Raw genomic sequence first — 17,150 nt, forward strand, 5'->3', positions numbered from 1 at the left:
TCAAAACACCATGGATGGTTTATTTCAAAGTTTGTATGTATGTGGAAGCACCACAGACACAAAAGAACACCCCAAATAATATGGGCACTTTAATCTGCTGATTATGTGATTACATAAAACATCAGAATACATCATGTGTTGTCTTTAAGTTGCCAGTAGTTAAGACTCATCTTTTGGATCCATGTTTGTTATAGAGCAGCAACTGTTGTCCACAGTTCAAATATTTGATAAACTAGAAAAGCAGATCATTTGTTTTGACAAAACCGCATTGTAACACACGTTATAATGCTCGCCTAGCTGCTAGCATGGCACGCCCTCATACTCTGCTTCTGACTGGCTAGTAGTCCTTACCTAGGTACTGTCAGGGCCCTCATACTCTGCTTCTGACTGGCTAGTAGTCCTTACCTAGGTACTGCCAGGCGCAGCTCATACTCTGCTTCTGACTGGCTAGTAGTCCTTACCTAGGTACTGTCAGGCGCATCTCAACTCTGCTTCTGACTGGCTAGTAGTCCTTACCTAGGTACTGTCAGGGGCACCCTGCCCTACTCTGCTTCTGACGGGCTAGTTAGTCCTTCTACCTAGGTACTGTCGGTGGGCGCCCTCATTGCCTTCTGACTGGCTAGTAGTCCTTACCTAGGTACTGTCAGGGCACGCCCTCATACTCTGCTTCTGACTGGCTAGTAGTCCTTACCTAGGTACTGAGCATGTGTGACTCCCAACAAAGATGGAACAGAAGTGCGATGTCTCACTCTGTAGCTAAAACAGAGAGCTCAACACACAGGGTGAAAAGAGGAGCTGCAGCAATGTGCAGTACGACAACAATATGGTGTTTGTGGAAAATTAAACCATGTAAACCTATTCTGATATAACCTCTAAATACAATCATGAACCTGAAGATGAGCAGAATATGAGCACTTTAATAGTTGACAAGACTAAGCGATTAATCTTTGCAGCTTTATTTGTAAGTGTGAGAGAGTCGGCCCCTTTTGTTGTACAGGCCTCTGATTGGCCAGCTGTACATACAGAGTATTTTCATCAAAACACACACACACACACACACACACACACACACACACACACACACACACACACACACAGCTTGTCCATGTGTTTGAGTGTTGATCAAACACTGTTACAGGGTCACCGCAGTCATGTGGAGAAAACACACACACACACACTCATGTGTTCATCCCCCAGCAGACACACACTGTCCAACAAAAACAGTATGCAATGGTGTGATGTAATGCGCACACACACACACACACACACACACACACACACACACACACACACACACACACACACACACACACACACACACACACACACACACACACACACACACACACACACACACACACACAATTCTCGCAGCCGCTGGCAGGTTGCAGGGTACGTATACTTCTTCAACACTGAAATATTCAGCCACACACACACACACACACACACACAGACACACACACACACACACACACACACACACACACACACACACACAGTTGAGACTGCAGGCCTGAGGTGTGAGAGACAACCTTCCTCTTTATATTAGACCTACTTTCACTCCCTAGGGCTAATATTAAGTGTTAAAAAAAACTGTTATAACGTTAACGTTAAACGTCTTATTTGTAGGGCTGTGCTCGATTGAAGAACTTCTCAGTCGACTAACACTCATTCAACCGTATCGACTAATCGATTAGTTGATTTAATCGACAGATCTGTAAATCTGAGTTTCTCCGCAAAGAGTCCTGCTAAAAGCACCACTTTAATTCCTGTGTTTACCAGAGATGTGCTCGTACGTTTCTTGGAAATAAGTCATTCAGCGTGAAAACAGCATCAGACATGACTAATGGAGTAAAGAAATCTAAGCTGACTAAGACCAAAACCACCGATTAGTCGACTAATCGACTAAGAGGGAGCAGCGCTACTTATTTGAGGTCAAAAATCAATCAACTAAAACGATGTTTGCTGTTCATAAATGCTGTTAAGAGCTTACTAGCAATCCCCAATAACTGACATCTCAGCCAGTCCGTTAACAGTTACTAGGCAACGTTACTAGCTAGCTAGTTCACCAGCTTTTCTGTATAAAAAAGTAGAGAAAAATACTCTATCTACTCCTACTGACACGTGGGAAGTGATGCCAGCCTCCTGGGTCTCTTCGGTCCTTCTGGTAAAGCGGAGGCTGGCCATGCCCAGGTATCAGTAAGTAGAGAATTCTTTTCTCTTTATACAGAAAATTGAACAGCTAAGCTAGTAACGTTGCCTAGTAACTGTTAACGGACTGGCTGAGATGTCGGTTATGCTGATTGCAGTAGTAACTTTAAAAATTAAAAGTACTTTAAAAGTATTGATTTGTGACAAAATAGTAAGGGGCTGCCTCTGTAATGAGTAGTCGACTATCGGTGGTTTTAGTCGCTTAAGGCTAACTTTAGTCCACTAGTCATGTCTGATACGATTCATGCTGAGCTATTCCTGAACGCCTGCGATATCTATTGGACTACAAGAATTAAAGTGGTGTGCTCTAGCGGGAGAAACTCAGATTGAATCTGTCGATAAAAATCTAATCGGTCGTATACGATGAATGGTGTTAGTCGACACTAACTTATCCAGCACAGCCCTAGTTGTGACCTATAATGCAGCCAGCCTCACGTATACAGTATGCATTGACCCATGGTGTGATACTGGAAGGTGTGGTGTGTGGTTGGTCCCAGTAAGTGGGTGGATCTCCACCATATGGTCTCTCTTTTAATTCCAACCCTCCCTCCAGGTCTGATCGTTATAATTACACCACCAGCATCAGGCCCATCGGTGTGATACTAAACCGTAATATTAACAGCTTAGAGATGCTCCATGGCTGCTCCTTTCATCTGCCTCCACATCAATGAAGAGGATAAAAACGCAAAAAGAAATCAATGCCGGTTCAACAGCTTTCATGTGGATCCAGATGTTTCACGGAGGGAGGGGAGAGAGCACGTCGGTCTGTGCTTTCTGGGGGGGGGGGGCTTCGTCTAGACGCCGTGCTCAGCAGCTCATGCAGCCTTCCAGGCAGACAGACGATCCATTATTCAGCTGCTGGCTGCTCCTCGGCAAATATACCACTATTTCTGTTGGTACTGTTAGTGAGCGAGCGAGTGATTGAGTGAGTGAGGGAGGGAGCGAGTGAGTGAGCAAGCGAGTGAGGGAGCGAGTGAGGGAGCGAGTGAGGGAGCGAGTGATTGAGCGAGTGAGTGAGCAAGCGAGTGAGTGATTGAGTGAGTGAGCGAGTGAGTGAGCAAGCGAGTGAGGGAGTGAGCGAGTGAGTGAGTGAGCAAGCGAGTGAGGGAGCGAGTGAGGGAGCGAGTGAGTGAGCAAGCGAGTGAGGGAGCGAGCGAGCGAGGGAGTGAGCAAGTGAGCAAGTGAGGGAGCGAGTGAGTGAGCGAGTGAGGGAGTGATTGAGTGAGCAAGTGAGTGAGAGAGTGAGTGAGCGAGCGAGTGAGGGAGCGAGCGAGTGAGTGAGTGAGTGAGCAAGCGAGTGAGTGAGCAAGCGAGTGAGGGAGCGAGTGAGGGAGCGAGTGAGGGAGCGAGTGAGTGAGCAAGCGAGTGAGGGAGCGAGTGAGTGAGGGAGTGAGTGAGGGAGTGAGTGAGGGAGCGAGCGAGTGATTGAGTGAGCAAGCAAGTGAGTGATTGAGTGAGTGAGCAAGCGAGTGAGGGAGCGAGTGAGGGAGCGAGTGAGGGAGCGAGTGAGTGAGCAAGCGAGTGAGGGAGCGAGTGAGTGAGTGAGGGAGCGAGTGAGGGAGCGAGGGAGTGAGCAAGTGAGGGAGCGAGTGAGGGAGCGAGTGAGGGAGCGAGTGAGGGAGCGAGGGAGTGTCTACACTGCAATGAAAACTATCCATCTTACCAAGTAATTAACACTCCTGTGGTCCTTTGACCCATTTTACAAAGTTTCTATATCAGAAATTTGGGTTTCTTTCAAACAAATTGTCAAAGAAAGACCACATGGATGGTTCCCTACATCGCTCTTCACAAGTTAAATGAATGATCAGGTCACTGGTTTAACAAAAATGTGGATGTTTAATAACATTTTATAGCATTTAAGAGACAAATTGTTAAAAGAATGTTGAAAAAAAAAAAATGACAAAAAAAAGGCTTCGGTCTACATCTGAGCTACTGAGCATGTGCGAGTTGCAATCAAAGATAGTACAAAAGGCGACAAAAACATCGTTTTTTTTGTTCAACATGGTTTCCTCACATAAAAAGTAAAAAAAAAAAACTGACAGGGGGAGCACATCTAATTTTTCTCCCTCGTAGAATAATTCACGGTCTGGCCTAGCCTGGCCTGGCCTGGCCCAGCACCGCTGCTCGCATCGAGATGGCGAGAAACAAATCGGAGCGATTCAGACGTGCATGATTGAGCCGCCAGGGTCAGACCCAGCCAAACATGGGCTAAATACGCCAATGGAAACAACTGATTTTTCCCACTTGATTTGAAGAATTAAGGGGCGATATGAAAAAAATAAATAAAAAATTCAAATATCACGATATTTTTGACCAAATACATGTTGTATGGTTGACTATTACTGTGACATGTTAACACAATGAGAGCTCTGATCAATAATCACCAATAATGCTGATATACAATGTGACTAAGTGGGTAAAGGCAAATAACAGGACAGCTAGAGCAGTCTGTCAGCGGGCGCCCGGGTAGCTCAGTTGGTAGAGCGGGCGCCCGTATATAGAGGTTTAGTCCTCAACGCAGCGGGCCCGGGTTCGAGTCCGACCAAATAAAGGCCTAAAAATGCCCCCAAAAATCATCTTAACAAAAGAACAGGCTGTCAAGTTCAGAAAATTACATCACTTCTACTACTGTAGTAGCCTTTAACACCAGGAAAAACACAATGCTAGTGTCATATCACGATATTAACACACACACACACACACACACACACACACACACACACACACACACACACATTTCTCCTGAAGCCCAAAGCCACAGGAGCCAGATGGGTCATTAACCCTTCTCTCTCTCTCTCTCTCTCTCTCAAACAAAAAAAAAAAAAAAAAACTAAAAAAAAAAAAAAAAAAAAAAAAATCTTGTGTCCTCCCCCCGCCCCCCAAAAAAAAAAAAAAAAAAGGAAAAAAAGAAAAGGGGGGGGGGGGGTTTTAGGTAACTATATTATATATAATCTATTATATTGTAATATTTAGCAGGACTGAATAGTGGATATCCATTAAGGGAATTCAGCATGCGATGTAATATTAACTGTGATTAAAGGAGTACTCAGATCTTTTTACTGAAGTAAAAGTTCAAAAGTGTCAACAGCAAAAAAAAAATACTTTAAAACCAGAAGTAAAAGTACTTTTCATGACAAAAATGTCCCATTTCATAATGGTATAATTGATGCATGAATGTGTCCATCACTGTATGCTGCAGCTGGTATAGGTAGTAGAGATAACTGTAAACATGCACTGCTGGGTAGCTCGTCACGAAGATCAATAAAGTTTTTTATTCAGTCCCTCCAGAAAAACGCGATTATGCGATCGCATTAACTCCGCAATTTTTGCAAGTTCCTCGCAATTTCATCGCATAAATATCCCGCGTATTCCATCCATTTTTTTAAGAAAACGTGGCGCATAATCAAGGATTTTTGCCCGCAACAATCACAAAAAAACTGGCCCAACTTTGTTGATTACAGAGCCAGGAATGACTAAAGTAGGGTGACCAGACGTCCCGAAAAATTCGGGACAGTCCCGAAATCCAAGCAGTTGTCCCGAATCCCGAATCCTGGCCTAATTGTCCCGAAAATTAGAGAAAAGTCTCAAGAGCAAGACTGTGGAGTATAGTTATAGTCCGACTGAACATTAAAAACTGTCCATGGTGGTTTTTAATTGAGTCGTCCTGCAGCTGCAGCTCCCCTCACCACTTGAGTTCATGATTTTAATGATTTTTTTATTTGTATTTTCGGGTTTACAAGACAAGACAAGTTGAGTTTCTGAATAAAAATAATAAATAATTTTGGTGCGGTGTTTTGAAAATTCATGCTGAGTACCAGGCAGCCACGAGAAGGAGTGATTGGATTGGATGTTGCTGTTAAAGACATGACTGAATAAAAATAATTATTTCGTCCCGAATTTGACCCATTCTCATCTGGTCACCCTAGACTAAAGTAATCACATAAGTGTGGTGGAGTAAAAGTATAAAGTAGTAGAAAATGAACATACTCAAGTACCTCAAAACTGTACTTTTCTACCACTGAATATTAACCGGAGTAGTTTAACCAGGGGCGCACCGGTCCCATATTAAGATCGGATATCGGTCCAGATATTGATAAAAAAAAAAAGCTGGAAAAATGAACAGATGTTCCCTCTGTGTGTCCCATGCTGGAAGAGCTGAGTGTTCAAATCCAGACTGATCTCATAAAGTGGCGTATGTAGCCTACTGGCACGCCAATTCGTATGTCATTTTGTAAAAATATCACACTTTCTCTGTAGTCTAACGTTAGCTAGCTACCGTAAATGTAGAGCTACTTTTAAAATGGCATATTTTCCCCTCTGGGCTCACCAAAACGGATGTAAAAGCATACTAACCATTCACTGACTGCACGTGATCGCTAGTAAACATTACACTTACTCTGCTAGTCTATCGTTCAGGATGAGAGCCTGTAGCCTGGTGGTGGGGGGGGGGCAGGACAGCCTCCCCAAATTGTCTGCCCTTTCAAACTCCTACCTGGCTGTGTACAGACCTCTTGGACACCGTCTGAGAGTTTTCTCCTATGCAGTAGGCCTACATGCCATAAGTCAGGAAAGGTGGAGTATCTCGCCAGAGAAGGCAAATATGATCACTTTTCTGCAAAAGAACTGATAAAGTTTGAAGCTGGTTGGCATACCAACTCAACATCATTTATTTAGTTGTTACTTGTTAATAGTGTAACTGTTATTTGTTAAATTGTTGTAGCTATGTGTTAGGTGACTTAGGTTTACTTATTATATATTTAAGTACTTTAAGATGTTAATATATTGTTAAATTAAAAAAAAAAAAACTCCATAAAAAGCCTTTCTTTTATGTCATTTTTCAGGTTTTCAAGAATTGTTTAGGAATCGGTTTAGGAATCGTTTAGGGATCATTTAGGAATCGTTTTAGGGATCGTTTAGGGATCCGTTTAGGGATCGGTTTAGGGATCGGTTAGGGATCGTTTAGGAATCGGTTTAGGGATCGGTTTAGGGATCGTTTAGGAATCGGTTTAGGAATCGTTTAGGAATCGGTTTAGGGATCGTTTAGGAATCGTTTAGGAATCGTTTAGGAATCGGTTTAGGAATCGTTTAGGAATCGGTTTAGGAATCGGTTTAGGAATCGGTTTAGGAATCGTTTAGGAATCGGTTTAGGAATCCGTTTAGGAATCGTTTAGGAATCGGTTTAGGAATCGGTTTAGGAATCGGGTTAGGAATCGGTTTAGGAATCGGTTAGGAATCCGGTTAGGAATCGGTTAGGAATCGTTTAGGAATCGGTTTAGGAATCGGTTAGGAATCCGGTTAGGAATCGTTTAGGAATCGTTTAGGAATCGGTTTAGGAATCGGTTTAGGAATCGGTTTAGGAATCGGTTTAGGAATCGGTTAGGAATCGTTTAGGAATCGGTTTAGGAATCGGTTTAGGAATCGTTTAGTAATCGGTTTAGGAATCGGTTTAGGAATCGGTTAGGAATCCGGTCAGGAATCGTTTAGGAATCGGTTTAGGAATCGGTTTAGGAATCGTAAAAATCCAAACGGTACCCAACCCTACGCATAATCGCTTTTTAGCGTGTTTATCAACGCCGTTCGACCTCCATCGACCTCCTTTACGTGTGAATTTTCTCCGTGGCGAGCAGTATGAAAGGACTGAAGTCACCGGACTTTCACCCGGGGGAGCCGGGATCGCGACCCACGCGTGGTGTTTATCGGTTATTTATTTCTTTGGGCAACAACACAGAGTAGCGGCCATTGGTTGCGCCGCGTACTTCACTAGCGAACCAGTGCACGAGAAAACCGGAAGTGACGATACATTCAGTCACCGGCATAGACAGTATATATAATGGACCAACAGATCCCAGTGGAGGATGTTAGAAGCACTTTTCCGGTGATCTCTTCCTTTACTGCGCAGCCTCCAACTGAGAGAGACAACGTAAATGTGATGTCATCAACCTGTCTGAAAGTGTGAAGTCTTCTGGTAGCTGTGCCGAGAGAAATCTCAATCATTCCCAATCTTACAGAGACGGAGAGCGTAGGTATATGTAAGGAGATAACATAGGCACAGGCTAATTACTGATCACTAACATGCTAGTTAACATTAGTCATTAAACCTAAACAGATAATGGAAGTCCAAACTGCCTGTGAGCTTCTCCTGTACTATACGGTAATTCCTCTACTGTGTGACAGTAAGTCTCGTGGTTATGACCCAATCGTTAGCCTATTGTTATAAAAGCGTCTGCTACGGAGCCATAACGTGAGGTACAAGGTAATGGAGCCTTTTATACATTGTCGTGTTTCTTTAGAAATAAACAACGGACAAATAGAGTCTTTAAACGCTTCAGATGTAAAGTTATTCGCTGTCAAAGTGGCGCCAAAATGTATGCTAGTCAGTGGGATGCTAACGGGAGGTGATGGCTTGGTAGCATCAAAATGGCGCCATAGGAGGTTCGAGTTCTGAAGGTCACCGGCTGCCGTAAATTCCCAAAGAAGAAGAAGAAGAAGAAGAAGATGTTGCGCAATTTCCGTTTTTCATTTCTTTGGCGACAACGTAGAGTAGCGCCGCCTGCTGTCATCAAGACGTATTACGTTTCTCAAGTCGGTGTCGGGCGAGCGTGTCCCGCGGCAGTTTTTTGGGACCTCTGGGACGCCCGTCGGCTAAATGTGTCCACGCCCCAACGCTAAAACAACCATAACGCAACTTACAAAAACAACCTCCTTTCTCCTCCACACTGTCACGAGATGACAACCACACATATTTACATACATTATATTTAATATCTAATCCTTGTCTCCTATATTAAGTGCATTGCATTTTTTTTTTTTATGACGGTATTGAAACTGATACCGTTGCTATTTTTAAGACCCCCCGCGGTATACCAGCGGTGTAGTCTACGTCATACGCAGGTATATGCAGTATACTCACTAAGAAAGCTCCAGGATCTCCATGTACCCACTTAAACATGCAAAATGACACGCAACAACATATTTTCCATCATATTTTTGACTAATTGAATTGTCATGTGTGTTTTTTTTCTTTGCATAGGCTAAATAAAAGGTATTTCAGCTGTGAATTGGTGCATAAAAGTGCACCAAAATGCAGGAAATTAAGTTTTTGACGCTCAAAAAGGACACCCAGACCCCACCCCTCAAAGTCCCATTCTGGCCCCATACGGTACAGCATACCCACTAACGATACATGAGACTACACCACTAGCGTAGACGTCCACGTGGATAGCTCAAAATGCGTACAGATAACACGCCACTTGGCTTTAGGAAAGTGGCGTGTAGGTTTACGCAAAGTCACGATCCCATGTTGACAAATAAATAAGAATTCAATACATTACACCTATGTTATTTTGTCTTAGTTAGGAAGGTCTGGTGCGTTTAGTCTCTCCCACATGGTGGAAGGAAGGTCTAAGGTGGAAGGTATACAGTTTATTATTAATTCAGCAACGCTTTCGGATCGGCTATCGACAGCTAGCCCAGGCATCGGTATCGGGACTGAAGTAGATTAAACATTTAAACAATACTGAACCCTGATGACTTGTCTACTAATAATTAGAGCTGGGCAATATATCGATATTATATCGATATCGTGATATGGGGCTCGATATCGTCTTAGATTTTGGATATCGTAATATGCCATTTGTCAGTGTTGTCTCATCCTGGTTTTAAAGGCTGCATTACAGTAGAGTGATGTCATTTTCTGAACTTAACCAGACTGTTTTAGTGGTTTTATTATTTGCCTTTTTCCCACTTAGTCATTATATCCACATCACTGATGATAACTTATCACAAATCTAATTTTGGGAAAGCACCAATTGTTAACCCCACAATTATCGATATCGAGGTATTTGGTCAAAAAAATATTGTGATATTTGATTTTTTTTCTCCATATGGCCCAGCCCTACTTATAGTGTATTACACCAGAAACACACTTAAAATCTTTGAGTTTTCAGAGCTCTGAAGGCTGCAGAGACAGCAGTGTTTCCGTCTCTTCTCGGGCTGACCTACAGCAGAAAGTCACGGACCTCTCGTGAATCGCGTCCTTAGTTCGAGGTACATTACAGAGATGGAAAAGTTTAAAAAAAATAAATAAATAAAAAGCAATTACAGGGCAGAAGAGGAAAGAAGCCAAAAAAAGGACTTATTCAGAGTCCTCCCCTTGTACAAAAGAGGAGAGAGAGCAACACAACAAACAAGTAAACATAACACACAACATGTAGTTATATATATATATATATATATATATATATATATATATATATATATATATATAAAGATATATCAAAACATGAAAAAATACAGCAAGAAAAAAGACAAAGTTATATAATAATTAAATAAACTTCAACTGTTTTCAGAGATCTGAAGGCTGCAGTGAGAGTGAGAGCAGTCGGATCTGTCTACTGTCTGAATTACAGCAGAGAGGCATATGGACTTTCTCACGAATAATGTCCTTTTGAGGTACATTTCAGAGATGGAAAAGTAGGCTATCCATTTATCTATTCACTCAAGACAGTCACCCATTCATTCCGTCGTCCATTTGATACTGGCCCTGCAGTGTTATCAGCTGGCCAGCAGAAAACTCCCATGTTATCGCAGCCTGCTGGCAAACTGGGAGGAAACCGGTGTAATAAAAAAAATAATCACACCATCCACCATCCGACTGTAATAACCTCGTCGTGGCCGACTTAAAGCGTGCGCTGTGCGGGCTGGAGGGCCTGCGGGGTCCGGGGCGTTGATACATACACATATATATATAGATGCAGATAAAGAATAAGAGAGTAACAGTGTGGTCCCATCCCAGCCTACAGTAACCATTAACCCTTTACCTATTCACAGGCAAATGAGCCCCCCCACTTCACAACCGCACCATGCCTGGCTGAGAGAATGGAGATGATCGGCTACATTTTTTGGGGGGGTTTAGAAATAAAGTCGAAATGCTCACTCACCAACTCGTCCGGTTGCAAATGGAAATCCCAGAGTGTGGAGTGACAATTTCCGACACCGGGACACACCGTGTCATGTATTCGGCAAACTCTTCTCTCCTCTCGGCTGAGCTCCGCTGCGCTCTGTCGCCCTCCTGGCTGCGTTATTTTAACAGTAAACTTGCCGATCCCAGGCGATCCCAGGCTATTGTTAGCGAGGCACAGAGAAAGCCTGCTGCACAGAAACACCCGCCCCCTTACACGCCGCTCCGGACACGCCATTGGTTAATGTTAGAATCACCCGCCGCCGATTGGCTGGTGCGCTCAAAAGTCCGGGGCGGGTCGCAGCTAGTCAGAAGAGAGCAAGCGGTGGTGCGTTCACACCCGCTGGAGAAATGTCCGTCATTCCAGCTTCCTCTATACCTTGGTTAAAGACGATGCATTCAGGTGTAACACTGCCTTGTGGACCAAAAACTAGAAAGAAGTAGGAATTTATAAAGAGTATTTCATCGAGAGCAATTAAATGATATATTTTTAAGACACACAACAAACTTTTGAGGTGTAAACACAATTATTACCACGTTTAATCAACAAATAATTCTAATGACAATGGCCTTTTTTTACCAACATGAAATGTGAGATGACATTTGAACATTACGCAACTTTGTCTCACTGCAGTTAACTTAAAAACACGTCTCTGGCAGAGAAAATCAAAACCACAAATTTGCTTAATATAACTATGTGCAAACAGGGCTTGTGTGCAGGCTTTGTGTATAGCTATTTTTGTGCCGTGACTAAGACACTGTCCACAGGGGCTGAGAGAAAGGGGGGGGAGGAGGGGGGTGGAGGCCCTTCTGAGGCTCCAGCCCCGAAATGTTTTCTCAAAAAGCCCCCAAATCTTTCAGGGTTTTATAATAACTTCAACTTTGTGTAATTTTCCCAGCAGTCTCTCTCCGACTGGACCGGCAAACCAATGGAGCAAAGTTCAATTACTGAAAGAAAATATCACCATTCGTTCTCTTAAAATAGGTTGTAAGATGAGTAATGCTGTTTACGCCAAATTACATTTAATTTAGCTGATGCTTTCAGTCCCTCCAGAAAGCACAATCAGCCAAAGTCCGCATATTTATGCGGGGGCCGCGCTTTCGCCGCATAAATTGCTAATTTCCTGAGCTTTGTAATCCTGAGCTTGTAATCGCGACTAGTAGCTCGAGTCTGACGTCACATCCAGTGGTGTTAGTCTACGTGATACGCAGGTTAAACGCAGTATACCCAGTAAGAACGCTCCAGGATCTCCATATACCCACTTAAAAATGCCCAATGACACGCAACAACATACTTTCCATTATATTTTTGATATATTTTGAATTATCATCTGTGTTCTTTTTCTTCACATAGGCTGAATAAAGGTATTTCCACCGTAAATTGGTGCATAAAAGTGTAGACAATGAAGTTGTTGACGCTCAAAAGTTCCCTGGGGGAGGACACCAAGACCCCCCACTATGATATGCCCCCCCCCTTCCCCAAAGGCAGATTCTGGCCCATACAGTATACCTACTACAATACATTAGGGTAGGCTACTGCTCTGCTTTCTGCTCAAGACTCGGCCATTGTTGTCATATAGCAACCGAGCGTCTCTAGCCAATTTCAGCTGCACAAGCTACGAAATAACTAATTAGGTGGTATTTAACTCCTAATAAGACTGTATGACATGCCTATAGGTAGCAGTATACAGCGCTATGTTTAACTCCTAATAAGACTGTAGAGACATGCCTATAGGTAGCAGTATACAGCGCTATGTTTAACTCCTAATAAGACTGTAGAGACATGCCTATAGGTAGCAGTATAAACTGGATATTACCACACTGAGTCATGCATTGCTTTCCTCACAGCACACTGTGTGTGATGTTTCTCATAAAGGGCCGGTCCTAAATGAGGCGAAGAATATGTAGACAGAGACATCTAGTGTTGAGAGTGAAGAACTCCATGAACTCTTCAGTGAAGGCCGAGCTGCCTCAGGTTTCTGAAATGTTTAAATACGACCAATTAGGCTTTTTCTTATTCAAACGTGCATGGATTCCTAGAATCTTTAAAGATATAGGCGTTGTGAAATTCAGAAATTTTTTGAAGACGCTGCAGGCGAATAGGGTCAAATATTTAAACTTACAGATATCAACGTGAAGCTTTACCGGTTCATTTATTCACATTAGGAAATTATTTTTTGTATTACATGTTTGGTTTTTTTCTTCCACTAAATTCAGTCCCTCCAGAAAAACCTGATTATGCGATCGCATAATTCAACGCATAATCAGCCAAAGTCCCCATATTTAAAAGTCCCATAATATATCTTTAGCGGAAAGTTGAAAAATGTTGCGTTTACTCATTGACATATATAAAATGGACCAACACAGCCCGTTGCTCTGGACGGAGACCAGTGAAGGATATTAGAAGCACTTTTCCGATGAGCGCTGAGTGTTACTGAGCAGCCTCCAGCTGACAGAGACGACCTAAATGTGACGTGAGCAACCTGTCTGAAAGTGTGAAGTCTTCTGGTAGCTGTGCCGAGAGAAATCTCAATCATTCCCAATCTTACAGAGACGGAGAGCGTAGGTATATGTAAGGAGATAACATGGGCACAGGCTAATTACTGATCACTAACATGCTAGTTAACATTAGTAATTAAACCTAAACAGATAATGGAAGTCCAAACTGCCTGTGAGCTTCTCCTGTACTATACGGTAATTCCTCTACTGTGTGACAGTAAGTCTCGTGGTTATGACCCAATCGTTAGCCTATTGTTATAAAAGCGTCTGCTACGGAGCCATAACGTGAGCTACAAGGTAATGGAGCCTTTTATACATTGTCGTGATTCTTTAGAAATAAACAACGGACAAATAGAGTCTTTAAACGCTTCAGATGTAAAGTTATTCGCTGTCAAAGTGGCGCCAAAATGAATGGGAGTCAATGGGACGCTAACAGGGAGGTGATGGCTTGTTAGCATCAAAATGGCGCCATAGGAGGTTCGAGTTCTGAAGCGAAGCTTATACCCCTCCTTGCATTTACTTCACTGTTGCCATGGGAACGTTATGAAGTGACGTAATTACGCCGCGTGAACATCATCGAAAAGCAGGGTGTTGGGGGGGGAGAATCACTTCTTTTTCTCTTTTTCATCAAACAGCAGTTTTTGCAAGTTCCTGCAATTTCATCGCATAAAACTGCATAAATATCAGATATAGCATATTCCATCGCATGTTTTAAGAAAACGTGGCGCATAATCAAGGATTATTCCCCGCAACAATCACAAAAAAAACTCTGAATCTTTCTGGAAGGACTGACTAAAAGAAGGCTCGTTATGGAAGCAAAATAGCCTAAAACCTAAACATTAGGTTTTTGCCTGTATTGAAACTCCCGCACACTGTCTAACATGCAAAAAATATCTATTATTATATATATATATATAGAACTTTTGGCCTGTACAGTATATATATATATATACTGTACAGGCCAAAAGTTTGGACACACTTTCTCATTCAATGTGTTTCCTTTTTATTTTCATGACTATTTACATTGTAGATTCTCACTGAAGGCATCAAAACTATGAATGAACACATATGGAATTATGTACTTAACAAAAAAGTGTGAAATAACTGAAAACATGTCTTATATTTTAGATTCTTCAAAGTAGCCACGCTTTGCTTTTTTATTAATAAGGTAAAAAACTTCCACTAATTAACCCTGACAAAGCACACCTGTGAAGGTAAAACCATTTCAGGTGACTACCTCATGAAGCTCATTGAGAGAACACCAAGGGTTTGCAGAGTTATCACAAAAAGCAAAGGGTGGCTACTTTGAGGAATCTAAAATATAAGACATGTTTTCAGTTATTTCACACTTTTTTGTTAAGTACATAATTCCATATGTGTTCATTCATAGTTTTGATGCCTTCAGTGAGAATCTACAATGTAAATAGTCATGAAAATAAAAAGGAAACGCACTGAATGAGAAGGTGTGTCCAAACTTTTGGCCTGTACTGTATAAAGTTTAAAAGTAGGCAGCGTTTGGGTACTAGAGCATCTTCAGGCAAATGGTGTTACATCCTGAGGAGCACCGATCAACAACTTCCACATGAAATCAGACATAAATACATAACATTCATCCACATATCTATTACTATAGATAGAGCTTAGACCCCTCTATATTACCCATAATAACCTATATGATACCAGAGCAATCTAGAGTAGATGGATGTTGATTTCTGTCAAATTAATGCACACAAAAAATGATATATATCAGTCACAGACATATTTCCAAAACCTGCTGGTACCTTATCTATTAATAGATACAGAGAGGAAAACATATCACCATAAACACAACAAGAGTCCTCAATGACTTCATTCTTTGCATCACATGTGTCAAACTCGAGGCCCGAGGGCCAAATCCGGCCCCTCGCAGGTTTTGATCTGGCCCGCATTTCAATTTAGGCTCACAATAAATTTAGGCCCACCTAGTTTTTGGTGCATTTCTGTGCAGTTTTTTACATTTTTGAAGCCTTTTTGGGGCGGTTTATGTGCTTTTTTCAATGCTTTAGGCACTTTGTTTTAACGATTTGGACGCTTTGCTCAATGTTTTGCCACTTTTTTGGAAGTTTTTGACGGTTTTTACGATGTTTTTGTCACTTTATGACGTTTTTGTCACTTTTTCAGACAATTTTGATGCTTTTTTCAATGCTTTAGGCACTTTGTCTTAACGATTTGGACGCTTTGCTCGATTTCACTTATAATTTGAAGTTTTGACGCTTTTTACGATGTTTTTGTCACTTTATGACGTTTTTGTCTTTCAGACAATTTTGATGCTTTTCAATGCTTAGGCACTTTGTTTAACGATTAGACGCTTGCTTGATGTTTTGCCACTTTTTGAAGTTTTTGACGCTTTTACGATGTTTTGTCACTTTATGACGTTTTTGTCACTTTTTCAGACAATTTTGATGCTTTTTCAATGCTTTAGGCACTTTGTTTTAACGATTTAGGACGCTTTGCTTGATGTTTTGCCACTTTTCGAGTTTTGACCTTTTACATTTTTGTACTTTATGACGCTTTTGTTTGATGGTTTCGTGTTTTGTACTTGTTTTGTCACTTTTTCAGACAATTTTGATGCTTTTTTCAATGCTTTAGGCACTTTGTTTTAACGATTGGGACGCTTTGCTCAATGTTTTCGCCACTTTTTGGAAGTTTTTGACGCTTTTACGATGTTTTTGTCACTTTATGACATTTTTGTCACTTTTTCAGACAATTTTGATGCTTTTTTCAATGCTTTAGGCACTTTGTTTTAACGATTTAGACGCTTTGCTCAATGTTTCGCCACTTTTTCGGAAGTTTTTGCCCCTTTTACGATGTTTTTGTCACTTTATGACGTTTTTGTCACTTTTTCAGACAATTTTGATGCTTTTTTCAATGCTTTAGGCACTTTGTTTTAACGATTTGGACACTTTGCTCAATGTTTTGCCACTTTTTTGGAAGTTTTTGACGCTTTTTACAATGTTTTTGTCACTTTATGACGTTTTTGTCACTTTTTCAGACAATTTTGATGCTTTTTTCAATGCTTTAGGCACTTTGTTTTAACGATTGGGACACTTTGCTCAATGTTTTGCCACTTTTTTGGAAGTTTTTGACGCTTTTTACGATGTTTTTGTCACTTTATGACGTTTTTGTCACTTTTTCAGACAATTTTGATGCTTTTTTCAATGCTTTAGGCACTTTGTCTTAACGATTTGGACGCTATGCTCGATGTTTTGCCACTTTTTCGGAAGTTTTTGACGCTTTTTACGATGTTTTTGTCACTTTATGACGTTTTTGTCACTTTTTCAGACAATTTTGATGCTTTTTTCAATGCTTTAGGCACTTTGTTTTAACGATTGGGACACTTTGCTCAATGTTTTGCCACTTTTTTGGAAGTTTTTGACGCTTTTTACAATGTTTTTGTCACTTTATGACGTTTTTGTCACTTTTTCAGACAATTTTGATGCTT

The 17,150-nt window shown here is 41.6% G+C and overlaps 1 protein-coding gene across 3 annotated transcripts in view; it reads right to left on the reverse strand.

The window, feature by feature from the left end:
- pak1 (p21 protein (Cdc42/Rac)-activated kinase 1) overlaps positions 1 to 11,348 on the reverse strand; it is a 93,303-nt gene extending 81,955 nt beyond the window's left edge. For all 3 annotated transcript variants that reach the window (XM_039787149.1, XM_039787151.1, XM_039787147.1), the window contains exon 1: positions 11,151 to 11,348. The gene's annotated coding sequence lies outside the window, so the exon portion shown is untranslated. The remainder of the gene's footprint in view (positions 1 to 11,150) is intronic.
- Positions 11,349 to 17,150: the final 5,802 nt, after the last annotated feature.

This window comes from Perca fluviatilis, chromosome 2 (assembly GCF_010015445.1).
Source record: "Perca fluviatilis chromosome 2, GENO_Pfluv_1.0, whole genome shotgun sequence".
Lineage (NCBI taxonomy): Eukaryota > Metazoa > Chordata > Actinopteri > Perciformes > Percidae > Perca > Perca fluviatilis.